The sequence below is a fragment of the Crocodylus siamensis genome, chromosome 5 (assembly GCF_052110815.1).
Source record: "Crocodylus siamensis isolate JL-2025a chromosome 5, ASM5211081v1, whole genome shotgun sequence".
Classification (NCBI taxonomy): domain Eukaryota; kingdom Metazoa; phylum Chordata; order Crocodylia; family Crocodylidae; genus Crocodylus; species Crocodylus siamensis.
The window spans coordinates 96470254-96494049 of NC_143399.1; the positions used below are offsets into that span (position 1 = coordinate 96470254).

General features: G+C 43.0%; 1 long non-coding RNA gene across 2 annotated transcripts in view; it reads left to right on the top strand.

Moving 5' to 3' along the window:
• LOC149864418 (uncharacterized) overlaps positions 1-23796 on the top strand; it is a 134677-nt gene that overhangs the window by 82863 nt on the left and 28018 nt on the right. Inside the window, exon 3 of one of the 2 annotated variants that reach the window (XR_016442714.1) lies at positions 8463-9725. The exons of the other annotated variant lie outside the window; for it this stretch is intronic. This is a non-coding gene — a long non-coding RNA (uncharacterized LOC149864418). Of the gene's footprint in view, positions 1-8462; positions 9726-23796 lie in introns of those variants that run through there. 2 annotated transcript variants of the gene reach the window in all.

Genomic DNA, 23796 nt, shown 5'->3' on the forward strand with positions numbered 1-23796 from the left:
GGAGCCCCTCAGCTGACAGGGCTCCCAGCCATAAGAGCTTGCTTCTTGCTGGCACAGGGAAGGGAAGGCAAGACTTTGGCTCCCCCTGCACCAGCAATAACATGCAATGGGTTCGAATGTCCAATCTTGTATTTGCTGTCCTGCCATGCACATGTGGTATGGGAGGGAGGGGGACATGATAGTATGAACTGCATATTAGATACCATTATACATTTAACTGCATGTGTAGAGGGGGCCTAAGGTGTCAACCTGCCCTAACTTCTGCCTGATTTCAAAACAGAAATCTTCCTAGACTCAGAAAAATCCAGCAGGATATCAAGAAAATGTAGGTCATCCCCACCCCACCAGTGTGGCTCAAGCAAGCCAGTTTCTATAGCTAACTGTAAGGGGAATGGCATGGATCCCCAGACTGAAAGAGCAGATACTGGCTTGCAGCTAGGTCAACAGCAGGCTGTCTTTGGCATGAGACCAAGGTAGGGCTTGAACTCCTAGCTCTGGAGCTATAGCAAGGTTCTTCAAGTGCTCTGCCACCATGCCCTTGCACCACAGCATTACTACTACATCATATTTGTTCCATGGATCTAAGCCTATGTGAGTCAGACTTAAATACTGCAGTTTTCTGTCCCCTTCTGGGAGCTGCACTACGGTTTCAATTCTGTCCAGACTGTTAACAACTGAGTCATCTAACATATGGACACTAGAGCCTTTTAGATTCAGTAGCAAAGAGCATTTTTAGATCTGGAAGTTCTGGGTTCAATTCAGCTGCCGGTGAATCACCAGGATGTCAGATTATACCTGCATTGTGTACCTGAACTTGGAAACCTATACACAGAACTGCTATTGAAGTTTATGGGAGTTCTCCAGGGGCAATGCATAGGAGGTGCATGGGGGTGCACGTGCACCCACTGAGAGCACCGGTGCACCCTGTCAGGCCATGCTCCCTGTGTAGCCGGCAGGCAAGGGGGCAGGGCAGGAGCACCAGTGTCCCCCCCACAAGTGCTGGCTGGGGAGTGGGGCCACCAGCAAAAGCAGCTATGCCGCTTCCAAAAGTGGCTGCAGAGCTCCAGAAGTGGTACGGCCACTTTTATGGTGAATGAGATTGGCACCCCCATGGCCAGCGGGATCAGCTGCCGAGGGGACCGCCCCCCCCCCCCAAGAGGTACCAGACACCCATGGAGTTCTGCATAAGGGAGACATACAGGATTGGGTCTGCAAAGGAGGGAAGCTACAATTCTAAAAGGCCAAATGCAGCCCCTGAAAACTGTGTGGACAGTGGAACAGGAGTATATCATCCCATCACAAACATACAAAGGCTGACTTTGCAAACTGCCAGGTTCTGAAATGCGCCTATAAAAACCTGCGAAATGCTTCCTGTCTTTCAGCTGCATTAAGAAGTGACTTTTGGAAACTTGTTCCATCGTATACCATTTTCTTGTGATTGTATGTGCTGTGTTTGGAGTGTTAGATACCAATTAGTAATAGACTACACTGTTTTACAACTCTATCATGATGGGCTGTTAAATTGACAGAGTTCATATGAAATTCTGTAATGCTGTGATCTTGACTTAATTATTATGCTGTGTTATGCCTAATAGTGTTGACACCACTTGCAAAGCATAAATCAATGCAGCTTAGATTTTGTTAGAATGAGGTGGGTTGCAATTCTAAGCATATCAACATTCATGTATATTCAGTGCTGGGAATCTGGCAAAGGTCTTTGTATAAAAAAAAATCTCTGGAACATTCCCTGAGTTTAGAAATGCTTTTTGTCCCATTGCTAGCATCAGAAAAGGTGCTGTGTTTTTTTTTCAAGCAATGTTTTATGGTGAGTATGTAGCATGTTAAATTTTTTTTCAAATGTTAAAAATTTGGCCTGAACCTAAGGATGACAAAAACAGGACAGATTTTAATCTATGGCATCGAGTCTGACTTTTCAGGATGAAAAAAGTTTAAAGTATTAGTGGGGCAGTGATTTCCTTACCCACTAACCTCTGCTATCTCAACAGATGCAGGATAAAAGGCTTTCTTTAAAAATGTTATTGCATCTCTGCAAATATGTATGTCAGTTGAACAGTTATTGATTTGTTAGTATATAATTGAATGCTGGAGCATTTATTCAGAAGAAATATTCAAGCAAGTTCAGAAGAAATATTGGCAGAAGAAATATTCTTGGTTGTAGTCAGCTGTGTATATTTTCTTCAAGCTGTTGTATGAATTTATTTTCAATGTTTAAAGGTTACATTTCATGTTTAATTCCTGAAACCATGCCTCATGCAGATTGCATATCGAAAGCAACATAATGCAGTGCATTCCAAGTACCTCAAATTTTGAACAAATTTTAACCATACCCCCTACAGTGTTTATCATGAAAGAAGATATCAGTATAAAAAAGATGATAAATGGAAATAGGGACTGATCTGTCATAGAATTTGGAAGAATGAGAGGAAGAATGAGAATTCCAGATCCGTCAGAACCTTTCTTCCAGACCCAAATACTTGCTGAATATTATTTGATCCTGTAACTCTGAGGTTTTTTGTTGTAGTAGTAGTAATAGTGTTTTTTGTCTGATTTCTTTGTTGTTGAAAACCTTTCACTGAATTAGCTTCTACAGTGGTGTACACAGCTCATGTCCACATTTGAATCCACAGTAGCTTGTTACTACCATGCAGCAGTGTTGTGTGGCATGAAGTATGATGCAACACTACTGTGCAGTATTAACAAGCTACTGTGTAATTAGTGTCACCAAGAAGCTTGTTAGGGATGTTCTGTGCAGTAATTCCAGTTACTGCACAGTTGTTTAGTACATGTGTATGCAAGTACTAAGTGACTGCGGATTACCACAACTGCACAGTCAGCGTCTCATGGAGATGCATCCACAGTGTAAGAACCTGTGTAGTATAAAATAAACTGTTCTCATTTTTATACGCTGCAGTTGTTCCCTGCGTTTTTTCACTTACATTTCTTGACAACTCCTTCCTATTGTCCTTGTGTATTTTGTACTCTACAACAATGGTCTCCAACCTTTTTAAGTAGGAGATCACCTTTGGCACAAAAACACAACCCAAGATCTACTGTGCACTGCCACCACCACCACCACCCAGCAGGTAAGTCTGTGGGAGGGGGAGTGAGGGGACAGATTGAGAAAAAATTATTTGGGGCCATGCCTCCCCAGCAGGTAAGTCTCACCCAGCCAGGGCTGCACTCCACTTGCTCCTGCAGCACCATCCCTCACCACAGGGGCCATGATCTAGCCCCTGCCCCTTCCCTCCCCCACAGACTGACCTGGCTGAGCTGGGGCACGTGCATGCATGTATGCAGGCACTCAGCCCCCCCACTACAGCCTCAGATCAACTCCAAGAGGCTCTGAGATCCACTGTAAGAGGCTCTGAGATCTACTGGTGGATCGAGATCCACTGGTTGGTGACACTTCATCTTCCTTATCTTTTTTGTATTATGCTGCCCTTTCCCCCCATATTTGGGTGTCTCTTTCCCTTGCCCATCCTGTATTGTCTTCTTTCTTTCTCCTCCCTTTGCTAGCACTTCCTTCATTTCTGTCTTCCTTTCATGTAGTCTGGGCATCATCTGAAAAAAAGGAAAAAATAGGGCAAACATAACACATAGTAAAAACTAAGGGCATATTCTAGACCTATCTTGACTTATTGAGATTCATATACTCGTAGCATTTGTAAATCATGATTTATCAACTATAAAACCAGCTGTACTTTTATGCAGATGATCAATTAATTTGAAGTTAACCTATTTAGTTCTGGTATGAACCAGCTGAAACAGTTAAGCAGATCCTTATGCAACTCCATGCTGATTAATTAGAACTTGGGCACCATGTATAGTTGACCCTGTGTCAGACTCCTTATCTCTGCATAACTACTGAACAACATGTGATTCTAGGATTTAGCCCAAGTAAGAAAACACCTTGCATGAAAGAGTGAAGCAGTGACAAGCCCCACAAGAACTGAAACTCTCCAGAAACATGGTGGACATCTGATAAATGTATCTACACACGTAATGGGTGCCAGCAGGAAGGAGGATGTTCAGAAAGGGCAAAAGGAACAAAAGAAATACAATGCCAACACAACTTCTGAGCCCATATCTCTGGGGCGGAGTTTTACCTCACTCCGCAATTGCCCTCAGCCCCGGCCGGGCTGGGATCTCCGGCCCCTGAGTCCGTCCACAGGCCCCGCAGTGGGGTGTCTTCCCCTGCTGGGGGCCCCTATTAGAGTACTTACGGTACCCACCTTGGGCCAGGTGCCACTGCCTTCTGTGGTGTTTGGGTCTTCGTTCCCCTACTGCCTGCCCCTCGCGCTGCCTGGGCGCGTTGGGGCTTACCTCCGCCCCAAAGGGTCCTGCCACGCAGCCAGACGGCTTGCAGCCGCCCAAGGAGGGTCTCTCCGCCGGTGCCTCCTTTACCATGTCCCTCCGGCTCCGCCATCTCTGGCTCTGCAGCTGTCGGGCCTGCTGTCACCGGCTCTGCTGCCGCCGGATCCGCCACTGCCGGCTCTGCTGTCGCCGGCGTTGGCTGCAGTCGGAGGCTCTCCCTCTTCCCGTCTGGAGCTGGGGTGCTCCTTTTATAGCTCCGGGCTGGTCCCGACCCGGATCTGTCCGGGTTCCTGGAAGGGGAAGACCTCAGGGGCCGCTTCCGGGTCCGGACCTGGAAGCCGGGCCAGGCTCCGCCGCCTTCCTTCCACATTATCCTGGCCCCCCGGGTCCTTGATCCCTTCACATGGGGACATTGTTGAATGAAAGTCATCATAAATCACTCATTGCCATAATCTAATGAGGTCTGGCTAACATTCTCAGCCCCCCTGAGAACTGACATTTTTTCAGTTGCAAATGTCTGATTTGTAGATTGAATGTAAACCTAGAAGAGATTTGGTTGTTCTACACAGGCTTACTAGAGTATTTGATGAAAGTATGCGCTCCCTCAGAAAGCATTTCTTTGAAGATAGGTAGGATTTATTTGCCAAAACATAAATAGCACTTAAGAAAACAGTTACAGAACAACAGAGAGATGGACACACATCCCATCTTCCCTACACTTGCCCACACCCTCAAGCTTCTATGTAGGCATGACCTAGCATTGGTGCCTTAGACCCAGGTACAGCATGTATGTCACTAAGGTTGGAGTGAAGGGGACCTGCCACTACTTCACATTTGTTAAGATGGTTATTTTGTTCACTGTTTGTGTTAATGGTGTTTATGTAAGCCATTTCCTGCTTTGCTCCTTTATATCCCCATTTGTTCTGACTCCATAGCAACTAACTCATTGACAGTGCATACACCCATGTTCATAAGAATTGCAGTAAATTCTTTGCTTTCCACAGTGAGCAATCCCCAGCTAGTTAATCTTTCTGTTTTCCAACTAATATGTACATTGCTCTTCCTTCCTTATTGCTGACGATATGTAAAATCCTCTTGTGGCATTATAACTGTATCGATGGAATGCAAATGTGAACAATTTCTGGCTCAACAAGATAGTGGTAATTGAATGCATTTCTAACCATTTGCAGTATCTTTAAAAGCGATTATAAAACACACTCCTGTACACCTTGAAGTCTTCCTTGGGGTCCTGCACAACCTCACTCCATGAATCTTCCCCTTCTGATTTGATGGCCTTGAATTCAAAACAAAAAAATATCATTTTAGAAGAGTAAAGTTCAAGGTGTAGTAGATGTTATGAAATTGTGATGCTTTTTGATTCCTGTTTTTCTACAGAAATTGGTTTATTTTGAAAACTCCATACATTTTATATATGAGTTACCTTTATATGCAACAGTATATAAAGAACAGCAATACTAATAACACTTCATAACTTATGCAAACTGAAAAGTTTAAAAGTCTAAACATTTTCTTGCCACTCAACCCAACTACTTCTTTCTTTTGCTTTTTTGCATCTCAGACTGGGTAGTACAGTTGAGTGAGTCGGCTCTACTGTTGCTCATGCTCATGTGGTCAGCGCACTTGGAACCTGCTGCTAATGTGTGAGGCCTTTGTTTGAGTTGCAAGTGTAGCAGATTTTATTCAAACTCAAAGTAATCTCTATTTGACTATAAATCTTCACATTTCTGTTAAACTGAAGCTTGTAAAGCCTAATTTGGATGGGGGGGAGGACGGGAGGAGGGAGAGGGTTATATTATTGGACATTTACTGTCCTCCAAGCAAATCCTTTAGAATATATCTTTGAACTTGCTTTCCCACAACATGAAGTCTTTATAAAAGGAAAGAAACTGAAAATAAACTAATTAAAACCTTAATGAACGACCAGTTTGGTCCCTAGTGGCTGCAAAGAGGAAAAATGAGAAAGAGATCTTGGTGCACAGTGTGTCTTTAGAAATTTTCAACACTCAGCAGAATGAAATATCATGTCCATTCATTTTTGTTTTTTTTAAAGAAAAAGTAAATGAGTTATTTTTATTCTCCTCTGCTCCTTTAATAGCCCCAAGTAAGCAATAAAGCTGATGTTTTCATGTTAGGTAATTCAAAGTGAATATTAACTTTCTCCCAGTATCAGTCAAAAGTGACAGATATTTACACAAACAGCCAGATTAAGTGTGATGCTAATCCCTCAGTGTTACACTTTCTGAGGGGACCTACAGTATGAGGCCCCAAACAGGATTTCATTGTGTTTATAGAACAAAGTTAAATGCCTTATTGCTTTCTGTGAAACCTCTGGAAAAACATAACAAGGTCCTGACACTGTTCAACATGGGGACATTTGTTTGCTCCATACAGAGCCTCATTGGGTTCTTTAAGGTTCTCCATGGGCATAAGGGTCTGCATGTACTGACTTGCTTGTAGGATGGGGCTTGAAATAGATATTCCTTACTTCACTTTCTTCTGCTACCCTAAAGTGCAGGCTTATTCAGCAGGAACAGGACAACTTAGGGTGAGGAAAACAGGACACTACCCCCAAGTGCTAATTCAAGGGCAGGGGGGCAGAATGGCAGCCCCCAGAATGAGCCTGTGCTGCTGCCACAGCCCATGTTGGGAGCAGCAGCCCATAGAGGGAGCAGCGCCCCATAATGCTGCAGTCTTCAGAAGGAGGTGAGCGTTCCTTCCCCTGTACCACCTCAAGCACCAAAATTTAAAGTTACTCCTCTGGTCAGCAGTGCCCAAAAGCTGCTAAGATAAAATCTCTCTCTTGCACACATAGACACAGTGATCACTGGGTTCAGTTAACACAGGTATGCATGAATAAGAACAACTCAACAGGTTTTATTCTGGACAAGTGTGCAACTCCTGCAGTTCCTGTCTGCCTCTCACTAAGGCTATATACAGACATTTAAAGACCCCAAGGTGGAATCTAAGTCTAAGTAGTTTTCTATAAGCGGCATAGTTTAGATCGGTAGTAAACAAAACACACGTTTGCCCTTTGGTGGTAAATATTAAACTGGGTTCCACCATTTTTAAATCAGTCTTTGTGTGTGCCAAACTTCTGTTCTGTTATGGGTATGGACCGGTTTCCAAACACTTATACTGGTAAAAGTGTAATGTATCTGCTCTAACTTACTAACTAAAAGTGAATACCTAACTATTTAGATGCTCCCTGAGGGACCATCTCTCAATTCCCGATTTCCTCAGCCTTCTGCTAGGTAGCTTCTCCAATTTATAACTTATACCACTGCAACATATACATGCACACAGACACAAATACTGAGGGCAAGGAAATGGTTCTGTGCAGAGGTTGCAGGTTCCATGCAAAGGTTACAATGAGTTTCTAACGAACAATTTGTGGTGTTTTGTCTTGAGTTAAGTTGACTTTAATGCCTGAAGGAAGAGCTCATATTTCATTACAGCTAAAAGATCCTGGGTGTGTGCACATTAGGTATGTTTTAGTAGCCTCAGTTAGGTGTACATAAAAGAATCCTTACTGAATTTTGTGTAACAGCCTGATTATTTTGTATTAATGTAAAGTGCCCATTTTTTCTAGCCCTATACTGTTAAAGCAACAGTCTCCTTTTAGCTCCTAACAAAAGATACCAAAGGGAGAAAGATACAAAAGGGAGAAACTGCACAAAAATGTATCAAAAAGCTATTCAGAATAAAGACATAATAGAATCATTTTGGAATGGGTCCACCATCATGCACTGCTTTAGCCACCTATAAGCCTTTGTTAAAAAGGAACTCTAAATAGACAATTCTCCCGCCAGCTTGCCTTTTCAGAGTTTTGTTGAAGGATGGGATTCACAGGAACAGATTCTATTGGATAATTCTGGTTGGGCCTGCCCTTAAAAATACTTAGTACTTGAAAGTAACTCTATCTAGGGAAGCATTATTATTGACGTCACTGAAATTTCTCCTGTATATATATTTATTCATTAAAACTGTAGGATCTTGCTATTTACATGCAATATTACCACTCAGCTCCATGTTCTTGGGGAACCCTGACACAGGATGCAGCCTGTCTGACTCACAAAGAATCCCCCTCCCCTCCTCTACCTAAACAGAAACCGATAAAGATGCAGTGAGAGACGCACCAAAAACCCTCCAGATAAGGGTGACAAGAGTGAAACAACTGCCCTAGATCTCATTTGCATCCGAGATGGAACCAGATGACCATTCATTTACATGAGAGATGGAGAACAGAAAGCCTGAAGCAGAGACTGCAGTGAATTCTGGGATCAGAGAAGCAGGGGAGCACTGCATGATGGGGAATCTGTGCTCCAAATGCTAATCAAGCCACATTTAGACACACCCAGCTCAGCATTTATCAGACCAGTTCTAATCTGGATTTACAAAGGACTCCCCCCCCCCCCCCCCCGACACACACACACCTCTAAGCAGAAAGAAAGTTTACTAGGCATCTTGGGCCATACAGTCCCTGGTCCCACTATGGGAGGCCTATTTAAACTTAATTGGCTACAACTCGGTTGCTGGGTTAGGAAATGCTGAGGCAAGACACTGAGTCAGAGGGGGTATGGGTGACATTTAACCAATGGTAAAGAGTTCATCACAGAGTCCAGCCTGTTGGAGCCCTGACCACAAGTGTTGTCATACTTTTCCTGGGACAACTGGTGGAAGTCTTCCCCTCCCAAAGGTTATGAACACTCCAATAATTGCCTTTGGTTGATTAAAAGACTATAGTAAGATCTGGAAAAGTCATGCTAAGCTGAGGCTTGTTCACAAGTAAAAATCCAAAATCCTGATGCTGTAAGCTATCTATTGTTTCTGAATAAACCAGGAGATATACCATCAATAGAATATCCATAGAAATTTCAAGCTGGCTCTTAAGTATCTGGTTACTCCCTAACCTTATGTATTTCCTGAGTATCAATCAATTTCCTGAGATGTTCCAAACCAGATAACCCCTTGTCAATAGAAAAGACAATTTGATTTACACTATTGAGAATGCTTGAAAGAAGCTGAACTGAGGGTATAAAAATCTGTAAAAAGCAGCAGTTGGGTGTGCTTCAAGAGGAGAAGTCTCTCTGACACCACCCACTTTCTTCTCGAGAGGCTGAAGAAGGCAGATTGTCTCCCTTGAAGGATTGTGCTGAGAACTTTGACCTGTCAGCTCTGCAACCTGAGTGCCTTGGACTGGTGAGATCCCAGCTCTCTCTCTTTTCTCTTTTCTCTCTAAGCATAGATTTCTGAACCTGAACTGTATTAATTAATCTTGAGCTAAGTTTCCCCAAATACTTAGTGAAACCAGGGTAATACTGTGATTGTTTGTGTTTGTTTTCCTTTGCATGTCTATTACTACTAGTGCCATTATATATTTAATATACTTAACAATAAATAACTTTTATAGTCTAACTGGTGGTAACTGGGTATATTTTTCCTTCTCTACTTCCCCTTCCCCACTTGCTCTGCAGCAGCGCTTCTTTTACCTAAGCCCAAAAATACTGTGGGGTCTGCTCATCAAGAGGCTAAAAGATTGGGACGTGCTGAGTTTGAAACACATAAGGGGATCAACTTGTACAGGCTGATTGACCCAGTTTGCCTCAGACATGCCCTAATGAACTGAATGCTGGCCCATGAGGGTGTCATCTGGACACCCAGCTGGATTCAGAGGTATTCTGTTTAACTGCGTGCTTGTGTCTGACTGTAGTTTATTGTTGCTCTGATAAACTGATTCTTGGCATATGAGGGTGTCAGCCTGTCCATGCTGATCAACCCGGCCAGGTCAGGCGTGTCACGTTAATCTATGTGTGTTTGTGTGTATGACTGATTTGGTGACTGGGGGAACCCAGCCCCACTGAAACCGAGTCCTGCAAGATAGCTCCATCGGGGGGTGAGGGCTTGCAGAAGGGGGACATACAGCTCTGTATAGAAACACAAGTAACACAAGCAGCATACTAATAGAATTACCAAGACCCTAGAAATGTATCCCTAATAAATGAGCACACCCCAAAGTAATGGGCAAATCTGGTAACAGCAAGGGAGATTATTATTTTAAGTGGCTATAAAGTGATTGGTTAGTTGTTAAGTCATGATCTGCCAATGGAAGTTTAGAGACCATAATATTCCTGTGATAATATAAACAAAGTGCTAGATGTGTATACAGCAATTCAAGAGAAGTGCATTTAAAAGCTCAATATTTTGCCCCCATTCTCACACAGATCCACAAGAAACTCAGTGATCTTTGTGGGTTACATATGGTGTAAAATAAGGACAGAAATTTGGCTGAAAGACTATAAATACACACAACAAGTTTTGTTCAATAAATCTACTACTGCAAGGAAAGCAATAAGGGTGACATCCCATTTTTTTATCTATGGGCTGCAGCAGTTTCATTTCTTGAACACAGCACTAGGAGTGATTTTTGACCCCTGGTTTTTACATGTCAATACTTTTAGAAGCGCAGATATAAAGAAATTTCATACTGTGGGGGGAAAGCTGGGTGTTTCACACTGTCGTGCATCAAATAATTTTGTCTCATTTGAGAACTTTGACTGATAATCCTACTGCTTTCATCTTTGTGGTCGGACATTTTATTGAACATCTTTTCTGTTCAATCCATTCTGATAACTTTTGAGTTTCATCGGGGCTTAATAAAAAATTCAAGTTCTGCTTCAAACTGGTTTAAGTACTCTGCTGTCATACATAGACCAGGTACAGAGATTACACTTTTACTGGTATAAGTGATCAGAAACTAATCTATACTCATAACAAAAAAACAGAAGTTCAGCACACAAAACCAGTCTATATCCATAACAGAGTAGAAGCCTCTCTTTCAGGATGGTGAGGGGGGAAGAGGCCATTTTTTAAATTGTAGCTTATGGCTTTCGATAACACATTCCAAAGCATTCCTAAAAACTCCATTCTTTGAGAGAAAATGCATTTCTACCCCACCCTGCTTTTGTCTTTGGAAAACAATGTGGTTGTTTGCTTTTAGACCAAATGCTTAGATTTATGATCTGCCCTTTACAGTACATTTACAAGTTGGAGTTAAACTTTCTTTTAATACATGTTTTGTATAAAAATCACAAATTACAGTAATCGATGCTTAAATATATCTTTTAAAAATCTAGCACGAAAGAAAGTGAACCAGAAAGTTAAAGTAAACTGATAGTTTTAAAAGCTGCATTTCACAGTCTGGATAAGCACACTTAAGCTAGGTACAAATGTTATGAGGGGTTATAGGGAGGTTAAATGGCCACTCAGTCCAACTTAGTTCACCCAAATGTGAACCTTACACTTAGATTGGCCTAACTAGGGGCCTAAGTGCAAACTGTAAAGTTCAGGAAATTTAGATCATTCTAAAAATGGTTGATGAGATCTAAGTTAGACTACTTCGGAGGTAGACCTAACTTAGATCAGGTCTGGTGAAACTGATATCGTTACACTTTGGTACAGTTCCCAGTGCAGCCCCAGGGCTGGGAAAGCCCAAACATTGGCCCCAGTTCTGGGCCTGCACTTTTATTACCTCTTCCCTCCCTCCCCCCAGCAAAACCAGGATATTTTTAACTCATTGATCCCTCACCTCTTTCAGAAATAGTGGCAGGTCAGCAAAGTGGGGGGGGAAGAAAGAAAAAAAAATGAGAGCTTCTCCGTCTCCTGTGGACCCTGCTAGCCTTCCCAATCTGTTCAAGCCCCCTGTGGATCCCACTCACCCCCCTGATCCCCTGTAGACTCCACCTGCCTCCCAATTCCACTCATAGACCCCACCAGCCTCCCTGATCCTCCTCTAACCCTTCTCCACCAGCTAGCTCCCCTCCATCCCAACTTACCTTAGGTTGGGTAGCCATTTTTAACTTTATCTAACCCCTCCAACCTCCCCAAATGTCTATATGTACTGTTAGATGTTTTATAGTTCCTGGTGTCATCTTCTTTTAACAGGTTAGGAGTCTCTCTGGCTGAAAGAAAAATAAAATTCCTAGGGATTTTTACAATTTAAAGGAAATAAGTTTCTAGTAACCTAACCTAAGGTATAAATGTAATCATTTTATTAATAATAAATTGTTACATTGCTATGGAGCTTTATTCCTTATAGTATCCTTAACATACATGTGGTTTAATATCTGGTGTTTTAATGGAATATTTAAAAGGCATATTTTGTGAAAGTCCAAAGAGGTAACAAATTATACTGAGTTATAGCAGTTCTTCAAAGACTCTGCGCTACTTTGTAAATAGCAAGCCCGATTCTGTTCATAAAGTGGTGCCACTCCATGGATTTCAGTGGCCTTAGTCATAATTTACACTGCCTGTCCTGGCCTGGTTCTATAGGGACGGAGGGAATCTGAGCAGTCTGCAGCTCCCCCACAGCACACCTGCCAGCTAACAATCCCCTTCAACTGGAGAAGGGGAGTATATACCCAAGTTACCTGGGCTACAAGTATTTATACTGTTATAGGAAAGTTTGCAATACCACAGTAAGAAAAGAACATAGTCAAGAGACAACAGAAAAATATCAGTTCTCTAGGACAGTAGTGCTCAATCTACATCTATCCCATAGAGCCATGTAATCTGTGTCCAGTTCTGGAACCCTGTAACAGGGTATTGGGGTGTGCTTGTTCCTTTAAAAGAGCAAGTAGTTGGAGAGGTAGCTTGCAGGTGCTTGCAGGTGGTGAAGAGAATTAATTAGGGACTCACCTAACCAGTAGCAGGTGGGGTTGGAGATATATAAGTCCTGGGTCTGAGCCTATTAAGTAGTTCAGTCCTGAGAGCCATGAAGTGAGGAGCTCCTGGCAGCAGAGTTCTTGAATTGACTGTGGACCTGAGCAAGCAACTCTGCAGGGCTGGGAACAAGAGAAGGTATCTGGGGCAAAGAGAGGCTTGTTATATGGGCAGAAGACCTTGGTTTATGTTATAACCTAGAGAAGATTTGAGCACCTGCCAGAGGGTGCATGTGGTTATTTTTAAGTAGAACCAGTGATTTAACCTTGAGCTCTGCAAGGGCATGCTCAAGGCCTACTTAGTGTCAGTAGACTAAGCAAGACTGAGAGTGGGTTCCAGCAGGCAGTGCAGGAGCCCAGAAGATGGGGATCAAAAGATCCACCAGCCCAGGACCCAGAAAGGGTGCTGGGAGAGTGATCAGAGGACCAGGAGCACAAAGCAGGGCTGAGAGAGAGAGACCCAAGAAGGTCTAAAAATCAAGTGTCTTACTGTGGGATCAAGAGATACAAGTGCCAGGGATTGCCTGAAAGTTAGATTAGAGGGCCACAGGCCTAGGTAAGGGGTGAGAGCTGTAGTAAATGGTCCAAAAATCCAAGAGGGGTGTAAGCTGGGCCAGAGGGTCAATGAGCCCAGAGAAAGGGTGGGAGTCAAGCTACAGGGTCCATGAGCCCAGAGAGAGGGAGCTGAGTGTGGCACCAAAGCATCTGAGAACCCAGAGAGAGAGTGTTAGAAATATTATTAGAAATACATAATGAATAGAGTGTTGTTAGAACTGCACAGTTTGCATCTCTTACCTGATAAGCAGAAACACCACCAAGGACATTCCTCCCCCCCCTTGGATCTTTTCTTATACTAAATCACTCCCTTTTCTTCTCCCCCTGACAATTCACATGCAGATTACAGAAGCTGGAATTCAACTGACTGTGTCCTTCAAAGGGGGGGGACTTCAACTCTTGGTGACCTAGAGAGCTTTCTGAGCGTGCGTAATTAGCTGATGCATATATGCCTATCCGCCCTGCATACTTAAGTAGTTAATTATAATGCACATGCGACGGATGATGTGACGTAATCACATGTATGTTTGTATGAACCGGAAATGAGTTGTAAGAGTTCCTGTTTCTGCACACATGCCCAGGAGGAAAGAGATAAAAGCCAGCTAAGAGTTTTCCTCGGTGGCAGAGTAATCTGAGATTTTCTGTCTCTGCTCTGACCCTATTTGCAAATACACCTTTTGTGCTGCTAATAGTGTGTGCCTGAGAATTTTATTATTATTATTATTATTATTTGCGAGCCTCCAAAAGAAACGAACCGCAATTTTTGCATCAAGAGGCTGAGAATATGGAAGAGCCTGGAGAGGGTCTAAGTAGAATGAACATTAAGCGACATCATTGAACAATAATACCCACAAGACAATGGAGTGTGTTTAAAAACATTCTGGCATCCCTCACACTAAAATACAAACTTTAGCAAAACATTCATGAGAAATGCTGCAGTTGTCAAAACTTGCTATCTAAGGAGTTAAGGGGCAATGTCAAGCTGCTTAGGATTCTAAAATATGACACAGAAGAAGCTAATAAGCATTTTTCAGACAACATTTAGAACTACTCACCTGCTGAGCTTTCTTTCAGATGTGTCCCCTGTGTAGACTTTGAGTTTGTGCACATATGCATACATAGTCGCATGTTAAAAATAGACCTCTAGATAAAGTGGAGCCTTTTCTAGCTTATAAAGTAACAATAATAAGATGTTAAATGAGGCACAGAATGACAGAATACTTCTATCAAGTCTCCTTTTGTTTCAAAGATCAAAGACTAGATTAGCCTAGTCCTGTGAAGGTTCCAGAAGGGCAATATGGAAATTTTGGAAGGACAGACTTCTGATCTGAAACAAAAAGCTTTCTTTCTTTTCTCTTGTTCCTTGCTGTGTGCAAAATGCACTACTTTATCTTGCAATACTTCCTTTCAAGACTTGCATACAAATTGGTCACAAGGCTTACTTTGAAACCATGCAACTGTAAATTAGCCCACCCTTAATTAGTGTCAGTTTCGGGGAAAATCTACACTAAGTCTTACTGTCTTACACAGAATGGAGATGGGAGCCTGCACTTTCGAAAGAAATCCCCAAAATCAGACTCAGAAGATCACTCTTGAGATGATGGCATGAGTTGTTCCAGGTGAAAAGGACTTGATATGCCATTTAGTTTGTTTGAAACTTGACATAAGAATCCAATAAAAACAGACACTAACTGGCACATTTTTTCCTTATTTAATATAGTCAACACTTGCCTACTAAAAAATTGAAATGAGGTCAGAATCATTTATGGTTGGGATCATTCTTCCCTCAAAGGGAAGAGTTTACAGCTATCTCTGTATTTTGGAAGTGAGCTATAAGTCAAACAATATATCTTCTAGAATCTTCATTGTAATAAGCTTTAAAGTAACTGTTTTCTATCTGTAGATCCAGATATAGTGTTCCTTGCATGTATAATTCATGTATGTTATAAATATCTACCTATTGCAAATTTCAAATATATATGAATTATACATGCAAGAAACTCTATCCATCTATCTAAACACACACTCCCCCATCACTTTTGAGAATTCTGCATTCATCTCCATGTTATTTTTAAATAAAGACAAATAGATGTATTATATCTGCCTACTTAGCAAAAGGGAGTAGTCTATATAAATGTTATAATGCAAGTGTACTGTATAGCCTTAATTAAAAACTTTAAAGATTGATTACTCAGTTGGGGCCAACATTTGATGCTTTAATGGTTAACATCCAAACACAATCCAACTTTCTTTATGAAAAAAACCCTAAAAATAAAAAGTGTAAAGCAAGATTAAAATGGCTGACTTAAATTAAGTTTCCTCATTTAAATCACTGTAATCTTCCCTTTCCAGGGAGTACAACAGAAGCCTGTTAAGCTGGGAAAGCCTTTGAGAAGGGAAACAGTCCTCAGGAAGGCAGGATACAGCACAAGTGGGCACACAGATGCAAGGACAAGAAGAGATCTGGGAGAGCCAAACAGAGAGAAATGCTCTGGGAGAAAGTGTTCTATGAGATAAGGAGGGCAGCCAAGAAATGTCAAGGCCCTGAGAAGCAGAAGCCAGGTGGGTTGTAACTATGGGGGCAGACAGCCTGGTGATTTGGGATTCCAATGTCAGAAAACTTGTAGTAGAGAGTAGGTGAAGAGTCTCCCAAGACTGACTACCTGGGAGGAGATGCTAGTCTAGTCTTTCTGTTGTAGATATGGGGCATAACAAGTAAGGCCAGTAAAATAGCAGAAAATAAGGCCAAAAGGAAGAAATCAATCCTTAGAGAGGGTATGGGCACAGGTATAATCTATTCAAGTGAATAACAGTCACAGGATCCATGCCATGACTCTCTTACCTTCCAAACTATCCCAGGGAGTCCAAAAAGCATTGGTTAATGTTACAAAATATCAATCCCTTTGGCCCAGAGTTTCAAAGGAATGAGTGAGGAAAAAGTAAATATTTTTGTAGGTTAAGTAAAAATAAATACCTAAATAAATAAAACCTTTAAACAAACACAAATACCAGCTTCACTGTGCAAACTCATTGGCTAAGAAATAATATTCTTAGATTATTTCCAGGAAATAATATTTTCTTTGCATAATATTTCTCCGTTACTGAAATCATATCTTTTTCACTCTCACCCCAGCAGTGTAGGGACACAGTCAGATACCTGGGACACAGGGGCAGTGGTGACTTCCAGTTGCCACACCCTCCCCCACAAAGTCAGTGCCTACGGCACTTGGCTCATTTGTACTATCCTAATTATGCCACTCCTCACCCTCTAATCATTCCTCTGATCACTTTTAGGACACAGCTTTGTAGCCTAATGCCCATGCAGAATACAAAAGAAATCAGTGTGTGTGTGTGTGTGTGTGTGTGTGTGTGTGTGTGTGTGTGTGTGTGCGCGCGCGCACGCAGGAATCTGTCAATGTAAATCATGTTGTGGGGTCTGAGGGTCAAAGTCTCAAGTGCATCTAAATGAGTTAGGACCGCATGCAAAATCCCCATAAAAAACAGAGGTGTTTGTTCTCTGGCACACCTAACTCACTTTTCTCAACCTTCCTATTAGACTCTCTCCAGTTTTTCAAGGAAGAGTTCCTGTGCTGTATATTAGTCAAGTGAGCAACCTGGCTTTTATTTTGATACAGGAAGAGAGAGGTACTTAGCCATGTTAGTTTGAAGTTAAGCAGAGTAGATTTGCACCTTTATGGACTAACTAAATACTGTAAGATACTGTAAGAAACCTAAATATAAATAATAGCTAACCTTCAAGAAAGGGTCTGCCCTTAATTATAAAATTAAATGCAGTGTCCCAGAAAAAAGTAATCTTACTCAATTTCTCACCTCCTCCCTTTTCCGTGTGTTTACCATAGCACTGTAGTTGCTGACTCTGCTGCTTAATGGCCCTTGGTCCTTTGAGCAGCAGTCGTCAGGGTGGTGTCCCCTGGCATTTTCAATGTGTAATCTCCTTAGACCCCAATAGGTGGTTCTCTTTGGTGGCTGAGCCATGACAAGCTGCTAGGCAGAGAAGGTGATTTAAATCATGTATTCAAAGCAAGGTATAATTCAGCCTGTACGTTGGGGCTGTACATGCAGGCAGGAAAAAAACAGCATAAATGGAGAAAGAAGCACTGAGTCAGCAGCAGGGATGATTGAAGTTTATCCAAACATATTGCCTAAGATTTGGGTAGCTCTTCCAGGATTACTAATGAACGGAGGCTGGGAGGTTTGGAATTCCATTGATTGGCAGCTGTACCCTGAGAAAGGGACACAACTAAACTTTCTAATCTGTCAAGATCTTATTATTTGCAATGAGCTCTGACAGCTCTAAGGTTACATATGTATAAACCAGTAAGGCAGAAAAGGAAGCAGACAATTGTATTTTAAAGCAGCACAGGGGAAGTATTGTTGCCTGATGTTCTGAGCAGCGTAACCACTGCTGCTTCCATCTGCTGAGCAAGCATATACCATTCCCTATTTCTTTCTCTTCCCCTCCCTCCTCCCCTTTGCTCCTCTTGAGCAGCAAGAATATGAGAGCCTTCTCTGTTGAAGTTGCTTTGTTCATATCTAAATCTCCTGATACAAGCTTAGTCAGCTGGCTGGGTCTAAATGTTATCTTTCAGAACCATGTATTGTTAAGGTGGTAACAGAGAGTTTCCTGTATAGGGTCAGTTTATTCCTTTCTCTTCCCCAAAATCTTTTTGGCCTTAAAATTGGTAACTTGGATGTTAGAATAAGTGGCCAAGAGCTGAGAGTTGGAGTAGATGCTGCCAGGTCCTCTTGAGATTCTTTATTACGATTGCCAACTTCTAGGTTTCATCTGGACTGGATCTAGAAAAATGGATTACGTTTTTTTTTTTCTTTTTCCCTTTTGATCTGAGATGGAAACAATACTAAGGTTATAGTTACCAGGGTTTCTAAACGCCAACAAAATGACTGTCTTGCAGGACTTGAAGAATGTAAATCCCAAAGAAGAGGCTGTAGTTAAAAATAATAGGATGGATTTGTTGGGAAAAGGCAGATGACAAATTATTGTTATGGTAAGATTTATTGTTTAGTTTAATGACATTATTTCCCACAGGACTTGTTTTGCACTTTTTTTTTTTTTTTTTAATAGAGCTTTTGACACATTGGAGAATGTGGTATAAGCAATAACCCTACTTACCATAGCAAGGGTTTTGCTGTTTCTTTGCAGAGAAGGTCACTTAGTTGTGGCTAATGTTTTTTGAATATTGAAATATTGTATAGTGTTTTCAGGTGACAAAAACTTTGTTTACTCTGAGGTTAGGCCAGTTTCACCTAATTTAAATTTCAGGGGTGCTTGTACATGTGACCAAATTGCTCTTTAAGGCGGCTTTATTGCCCTTTTGCACCACTAACAGCATTCCTGTTTATACCTTCAGTGATGCATTTTGCTTTAATTTCATGACTCTGTACATGTTCAACAGCGTGTTTTTGTTTTTGGTGTGTGGGGGAGGTCTTTGTTGTTTTGTTTTGTAAATTACCTTGTTTCGTAGCAAGGTTAAACCCATCTGAAGTAATTTGTTTGCTTCTGTGAAGTGCAATGATGCATGGAGCACTGAAAGCCAAGTTATGTTTGGGGAAGCTCGGGTTTGGCAGGTTTCCAGTGCCCCATGCGCTGTCCCTGCTGCCTTCTCCTGTTGCCAGCACAGCCAGCCACCCTCCCGCCACCTTGCCGCACTGCCCCAGGAGCAAGCCAAACTGTTCCCAGGTGGACCCAGGTGGTGGAAAGGCTGCATGGGGTGCTTGGGCCTACCTGCCTCTCCTGTGGCCAGAGGGTGAGCTGCCAGGAGGCCAAACAACTCCTGAGCTGTGGGGGACCCCAGACCTTCCCTCCATGGCAACAGTGCTCTGCAGGTGGCACCTGCCCACTAGCACCCCACCTGGGCAGACTGATAGTCTTGGCAACTATTGACTGGACTGGCTACCTCAGTTCTAGATAGGGCTATCAATATACAAAGCACTTGTAGTTTCTGTCACTGTGCTTAATCTAGGTATGATAGACAAGGTACTTGAAAATTTAGGTCAGTGATCTTTCCATTTATCCCAGCGATGAAGCGAAGGCAGCCATTCTTTGCCTTTTCTAGTGAGCAGAAATATTATTCAAGGGAGTGTTTCTGGGGTAGAGACCAGGGTTGGAAAGAGACCAGTCCCCTTCTGATGTAGGAATCCTATGGGAGTGAAGAGGTAACTGATGCAACAACACTCAAGGTCAATGACAGTGCAGAGGCAACATCCTTTGGCATCAAAATGCCAAGAGAGTCTGGTTTCTCACCCTTGCATTTCCACACAGCAATTTCCAGATGTATTATCTAGAACTGGTTCTCACCTTGCTTTTCTTCTCAGTCTTGGTCAGATCTCCCCCACCTCTTCCTAAGTTTACCAGCTCCTATCTTCATCCCCGAAGTCTGTATACTGAGCAGAGCTGGGACTCAGGTTTTCATAGCCTTGAAGATTAAATTCAGCCCTTAATAGTGTGAAAACAAGAATAAAATCCTCCTGTTCAATGGCTCTATGGCCTAGTCTGTGGAGCCTCTGATATGCTACCATAACAGAGGGGGAAAAAACTGTCAGAGTAGGGGAGATCTCAATTCAGGGCTGTCCAACTTCTAAGTGGCTGGGGATGCATACCCTGTGGATCACACGAGAAGAGGCCGCACAGCATATGGACCACACCAGGGTGAGCCATGGGCACCCCCGCGCCCTGCTGCATCATGCAGGCATAATTTCTTTCCTTCTGCCACCCCTTCCAGCTGTTCTGCATGCCTGTGCAACCCCAGACTTATTTAGGTGTGGGTCTAGAAACAGCGAGAGACAGCCCAAAGACCCCCAGCTAGCAGCAGCAGCCACAGTGGTGGGGAAGTGGTGGCCAAGTGACAGCCTGTGGGCTTCAACTTAACCCTTTGTGGGCTGCCAGTTGGATATAGTTGGTAAGTTGATATCAGCTGATACAATGTAACAACTACAGGTATTGAATCTTGGGTCCTGTTTTTCAGAGATGTTAAGTCCATAAGAAATGTTATTTACTGGGTCAGACCGTAGGCCCATCTAGCCCAATATCTTGTTTCATGCAGCAGCAGGGTATGGACGCTGAAGGGGAACAGTGCATTTCTAAAATCTTATACATGTTCCTTCTCTCCCATTGCAGCTTCCAGTATTCATATGTTTGGGAACCTCTGGTTTAGAGACTGTACCCCTCTCTACCATCCTGGGTATCCATAATTCACACAGTAGACAAGCTGCCAATGTTGTGCTACCTTGCAAATCAACCTTTAATGTTATATTGCAAACAAACAGAAAACTTTGCCTGTGTTTGCTGATTTATTAAAAATGAAAGAAAACAAGTCCTGTTTCCTTATTGTTACACTTATTATGCTTTTTTTTTGAGTTTCAGCATAGATAAAAAAACAGTGAGGATTTGTTCTCTTGTGCATAATGAGTTTCATTCTGGCTGACAGAACTAGAACAGCAGGGTTATAAACCAGTTAAGTGATTTCTTACTTGTTGAAAAATTGTTCTCACTGGATTTTTTTTTTTTTTGGAGGTGATGGAAATAGTTTGGCTCTATTTTACTAAAGTTTATTTGTTCAAATGCTAAATTTTGGGACAAACCAGCATACACTGTTAACTATTTTTAGTAAAGAAATTGAACAATAAATTGCTGTATTCTAGCATGGCTCCTTCCAGTTATTCTTTTGTCCTTTGTAATGCAAGTATTCTAACTTCATGAACATGGTAATTGTCACACTGCTGTCCGATCGCAGCGCAGGGGACCGGAATGGTGGGGTTAGAAGGGTCATTTAGCTCTCTGTGGGGCGGTTAATGTGAGTCCATCTCATGCTGCCCGATAGGAGGTGGTGAGGTGATAGTCACGGAGGCGGAGAGTAGTCGAAGGTAGAGATCTATTTACTCACAGCGAGCGTTGAGGAGAGAAATGAGATGCAAAGAAGTAGACTGCTAATCATACCGGGCTGGCAATGTAGCGGCGTTCAGCAGTTGCTAATTGCGAACAGGAGGCGCAAGCTAGGTGATCAGGCTAGTGTTCCTTGTGATAACCGAAGTGGGTGATGAACGACCTCGCTTGGGTGTGGCTGTGCGCTCCCTTATATCACTCGGGTGATGCGTTCAACTGTGAGCTGCCGTTTTCACCTTTCAGGGTTCTGTGTTCGGGCCTTATTTGGCGTTGCAGACCAGCTGACCTCACCCATGTTGGTGACTTTCTGATAACGAAAGTAGTGGTATGGCAGCGTTTGTTTCACCCTTTTGTGATGGTTGCGGGAAGGAGGGCGGGGCTCGCCATCTTGGTGCCTCGCGCATCGATGCCACCATTATGGTGTGTGTATGACATGCCCCCTTGCGCGAGGCAGCAAGGGTTGACTGTCTACACCATAGCGTCACATTCACTTTCTCTATATGGCGCATGTACGGCCTCATAGCTATTTTGGTCAGCACTAGGTAAGCATGTATGGGCGAATCAGGCACAACTTTAGCCATTGTAAGAAAAAACAGAACAAACAACAAACGGCAATACCTATTGCACAAATAATCAGGGCAGTTAGCGCTAGTTTCTTCAAGTGTCTGAGGCCAAACATGTCAAGCCAGCCGAACATCCAATCGAGGTTTGACCCTACATTGCGAGCTTGGCGCGTAGGGCAACATCTATTCCTTCTAAAACATCGGTGAGGTTGAAACTGTCTACATGGAATCGCAGGCAACAGTCTGCAAAGTTCTCATGTGGGTTAAGGGACAGGCGAGGGGCAGAGTTGTTATAGATGCCTCCTAAGGTTTGACATAATCCCCCCGTTGTCGCCAGGAGGTAGTCAAGGCCTAAGCAATTACAATACACAGCGTATTGTAGATCTTTAATAGAGATTTCAATACACTGGAAACCTGTCCAGGTGGAGTTTCCAAATATTTCAAAAGCTTGGTTGAGATGCACAAGCTTCATGAGTGCTAGGGGGGTTCCGACACTTGGGGAAAATGGTTCCCAGCCGCTTAAGATGTGACATCTCCCCCCCAGACATTTTGTTTTTTCCGTCCTGGCGCATGTTGGTTGCGCAGAGTACTCTTTTTCTGCTTAGAAAGAAAAGTGGGGGGACACTATGGCTGTAGTAACTAATGTCCACTGACTCTTCGACTTTTTTGGGATTGAAAGGTAAGCTAGGTGAGTATCAAGGTTGTACCATATCCAACCGGGTGGTAACTTTTGATTGTGCTTTCTGGAACCTGGCAGGACTGGGCAGTTGCCTGTTATTGCTGCGTGTCCTTTTTTGGTTTCTGGGTAGATTTTCCTTTGTGCGGATTGGGTACAGAAGTTTCTGAACCTCACTTCTGAAACGAGGGTACCATTAACTTCAAGGCTGTCAGACAACGGACTAACACCGCACGACTGGACAGAATAACATGCAGATAACATAATTCGGATTCCATTGGGTAGCCAATGTTCTGGCTGTCCCGCGGCAGTAGCAGCCCAAACAGGTTAATGAACAGTTGAGGGTCTGAGCGGTTCGCAGTTGGGTAAAATTGCAGGATAGCGGCAGCAATTGTTGTACAGTTGACTCCACTAGAGGACACGGAATTGGTAAGCTGGACGATAGGGAGTCCCCCTCCCGTGTAGTTGAGAGGGCCTAACTGGATTCCATCTAGCGACTCTGGGCGGGCCACAGGACATGTGGCTGAGTTTGCCCATTCTTCCGCGTCAGTGGAATTAGAACGAAGGGGGTAAAGGAAAGCATTATGTCTGTGGACCCCCTCGGAGCTTGGATACGGGCAACGAAGGTCCCATTATGTTGAGTTGTGTTGCCCGCACAGTTGGACGAGAGGACAGCAAGGGTGGTAAGGAACGCATTACTCTCAAACTCTGGTCTTTCCTGCAAAACAAGAAGCTATGACAAATATTTTTCTTGCTGACTTTGCCAGTTTTGAGTTAAAATATGGGCCATAGGGCCGTCTCACCAGTACGTATTGGGGTATGTTGTGGTCTTGAGGACAGTAGCCTCTACCGGGGTCAAGGGTTGGGGCCCCTTGGGGATTGTAAGCCACACAAGATCTCCCTTAGCATACGCAGGTTTCCAGGGGGTTGGTGGCATAAGGGGCTTTACCGTCCAGTGTGGTTTGTCAGAATTGAGGTTGGTTAAAACCTTGGGGAGGCGTCTCTCCC